The following is a 3,805-nucleotide window of genomic DNA, read 5'->3' as shown; positions in this document are numbered from 1 at the left end:
TGACAAGATGATTTCTTTTATTGAAATTTGCATGGGGATAAGTGTTACATGAAAACAAATACTGGACGCTATTACATTTATACCCTTGGCTAATTTGTATTGCATGTCCCAAGATGGGGCTTTAACAACATAAATCAGCTTAAAAGACAATAAAACATCATGAGATAAAATATCAAAACATAACATAAATGCTAAAATAACTTAAAACAGAACACAATAAAACAAGAACCATTGTGGAACCTGGCTGTGTATTAGCCAAGACATAAAGATTTTTGCCATTTTATAGTACAATCCAGTTGCTATGATACATTCAATTATAAAAATGTTGTATACAACTTGATAGAAATTTGCTTCTTGAAGAAGCTCCTACTCTTCCCGAAACTCCGCCTTTAGAATGTTATCACAACAGTGTTCATCCATTATGTTGTTTACAACCATTCTTAGGAGTGTTGGACTGAGAAGTGGTTCGTATGATAAGCTCAGCAGATGTCCAGTTTCACCAGTCATCACTAATTGCTGCTGTTGCTAGTCTGGCAGAGGTTTGTGGGGCAGGTCATGGGGTACTATGTGAACCAGAAGCTTGGCTGCAGACCTTTGTGGAAATAGATGGTGCCTTGAAGGAGCAAGCGTTTAGGCACCCCTGAATGGTTGCCACGGGAGATTCAAAGATTTCTCAAACATGCATGAAAAAATTAAAGCAACACTCCAGGTCTGTTTTTGGATGAGAGAAGTACATTCTAGCATAACATACAGGTTAAAAACATAACATACTGTTACCTTTTGAAAGTGGTAGGCAGTAAGTAATTCAACAAGTGTCTGTATTCTTGCACCTTGAGTGCCAACCTTAGGTCAATTTCCATTTAGTACTAGTACTATGAATCTCAAATATTTTAGAGTGTTCATATTAAATTTTAAGTATAAAAGAATCCATACCAATAATAATAATAATAACTAAATGTTGTTTTATTCCGGTTGTAAGGAGCAAAATACAAACAGATTCAGTTGTTTAGCTGTTATTTTTACCAAAAAAAAAAGTCTGAAAATTTCATGAGTATGCATATTAACATGACAGGACCCTGATCTCAAGTCATTATGACAAACTTATAGTTCTGAAGTATACTTTTTACACATTCATAAGCGATCAAAAAAGTATAGTGTAAGGCACATAATACTTGTGAAATGCTGAAACAAAATTAAATTACCACACGAATAACATACGTAAAACTGATTTAGTGTAAATGCTGTTATGTGGGACGAATTGTAAACGACTACATTTAAAAAATGCAGACAGAATATTTAGGTCAAATTAGAAAAGTTATGAGCTGAGATTACGGAGATGAAAAACAGTTTGAGAGTGTATAGAAAAAGTTTTACACAAAGACAAACAGCCCGTCCGTGTACATGTGTGGGTCCGCGCATCAATGCAATGAGGGTAGTTGCTGAATTACATAATGACGTTTCCTTTGTCCCTCTGTCCTTAACACACAAACGGGCATTTGCTGCAACAGAGTCAATTTAAAATGATATTGAAATAGACAAGTACAACTGTTTTTGAGTTCAATTAAGTGTTCTTGGCACTGCCATAAATCTATAACCATAAGCATGGCAGTGTCAAAGTATTAAGAAATGCTGACACTTACATCATCCAGATCACAATGAACATAGATGTGTGGTGAAAGTCACAAAAATATTACATTTCAGCAATTTTTCTTGCTTGACGACCTGAGGAAGAATCAGATTTTCTTTTTTCAATATGTCCTCATTGCAATGGACGGTTCTTTTTCCAGCGCTGTCCTCACTGGCTTCTTTTCTTCAAGATTGCCGCAGAAATTTCTTTGTCTTTTGCTATCTATTAAGCATGCAAAGCAGACCAATCATTACAAATGATTTGCATCAGAATAATTGCCGCAATCATGATCCTCCTGGGAAAATAAGGTGGCCAAACCTCAGCAGTTTATACAACACTGTCTGCTTCTCGTCTCCCTGGATACAGCCTGGATGCTCTGATCTGGTCTTGGCTGGGTTGAGTGGTGGCATCACAGGGCACTGGGAGAGACTGACTGGAACCCACACACATGCCTTGAGACATAGCCTCTCTCTCCTTCTGCGCTTCCTTCTCTCGCCCAGCCAGCTGCAATCATTGAACTGACTCATGTAGAAATCCTCCACAACAGGAAAAAGCTGCCAGCTCCAGTCGTAAGTAGAAAAAAATCCACATAAAAGCGGGCATCAAAGAAAGGACATAACATTCGCTTTCCTACAAGATAAATAAAAAAAGTCAGAAACTGCAGCTGTTGTGCCCAGTTGAAATCTTCCGCCTTTGTTTTGCATCTTCATTTGTTTGGTTTCGCTGAGCTTTTTTTTTAGGGAATTAACATTTTCTGTTGAGCATTTCTAGTGTGATTTGTACCCCTCGAAACATTTCGCCCATACTCCCCATACCTCCTTATTTTCCCACCCATCTGCCAGACAAGTTTTCCCAGTCAGTCACAGTACCCAGCCTGCAACCCCTTTTGTGGGTGTGCTTGTTTAGTACAGGTCTGGTTTGTGAGTGTGGCGCACGCCATGCCAGCCGGTATAGGAGGGGAGACGTGTGAAAAAAAAAAAAAAAACTCTTTGTAAGTTATGAGAACACTGAGGCAGACGCAGGCACTCATAAATTATACGGTTCATTTGCATATTCAGGGGATAAGACATTATGCAAATCCCATCAATTTGCATAATGAAGTCCTCTTGTTGCCTCAATTGCCCAGTTGCTACTTTTTAGTTAATAATAAAATAAAGAATATCTAACAATAATGAATATTATATTTAAATCCCTGTAAGCTCTTTGAGTTTAAGTCAAACCTTTGTCTTTGATTGAACAACCAAAACAATCACAGAATGCAAACAGGATAAACAAAGATAAAGCATCTCAGAGTTAGAAAAAATAACTCATGGAGTCATTTGTAAATACAAGTAAAACTTATATTAATTACTCAAATCTGTTTTGACTAATTAAGCAATCCAGTGCATTGCTAATTAAGAGCACGCTGCAATTCTCTCAAGGGAAAAGATCCCTTTATCTATTAATTTAACCACTTCTGTTGCTTGCCTTCAATCTCGTAAAAGCCGTAAACAAAAAATTCTAGAAAGCCATTGTATTTGAGATAGTTAAGTATGCAGAGTATTATCAAAACTATTGCAATATACAATTATTCATAAATTGTTTATTTGCCATGTCTCACACAAGTAGCAGTAATACATGGGATTAAAATACACCGTTAAGCGAAACAAGCAATTTTGAAAAAGCTAAAGAAACCTAATGAGATTGTTAATAGGGGGATGGGAACTATCTAGAGTGACAATAAAACAAGAAAGACTTAATTAGGGAAATTGCAAGACAAGAAGAGGAAGAAAAGGGAGATTAGATGAATGACGCTAAATATTAAACTGCCTGGCCAATATTGTGCAGTAGGATTAGCCAGTAAAAGTCCGCTTTAATCAGCTACAGTCAGATAGCTTGAGGTCCTTCACTTTGCACTGTGGCACAAACAGTCCACTCTGGTTTTACTGCACCAAAAAGAGACTGGATTGAGGACCAGTGCAGAGGAAAGGCAAAACTGAGAATCACTCATGTAAGGCATCAAGGTTAAAAGGTTTGACTCAGCAGACCTGATCAAAAACTTTTATTTACAGCTGTTATCTTTGATCTCTGGCTATTGGAACCAATTAGCACAAATGGTAATTAGTGTAAAGCAGCAGACAGGAAAAAAAGAGGGCAAGGAAGGATGGGTGTAATGGGTGCATGTGGAAGAAAACTACT

The 3,805-nt window shown here is 37.3% G+C and overlaps 1 long non-coding RNA gene across 1 annotated transcript; it reads right to left on the bottom strand.

The window, feature by feature from the left end:
• Positions 1-2,660, bottom strand: LOC114142536 (uncharacterized). Its single transcript, XR_003595045.1, has 2 exons — positions 1,946-2,660; positions 1-1,849 (listed from the first exon to the last, which is right to left on the bottom strand). It is a non-coding gene; the product is annotated as an uncharacterized LOC114142536 (long non-coding RNA).
• Positions 2,661-3,805: the final 1,145 nt, after the last annotated feature.

Source organism: Xiphophorus couchianus, chromosome 4 (genome assembly GCF_001444195.1).
Source record: "Xiphophorus couchianus chromosome 4, X_couchianus-1.0, whole genome shotgun sequence".
NCBI classification, from domain to species: Eukaryota; Metazoa; Chordata; class Actinopteri; order Cyprinodontiformes; family Poeciliidae; genus Xiphophorus; species Xiphophorus couchianus.
Note: the sequence above shows the minus strand (reverse complement) of the source record. Positions and strands in the feature narration are given on the sequence as shown.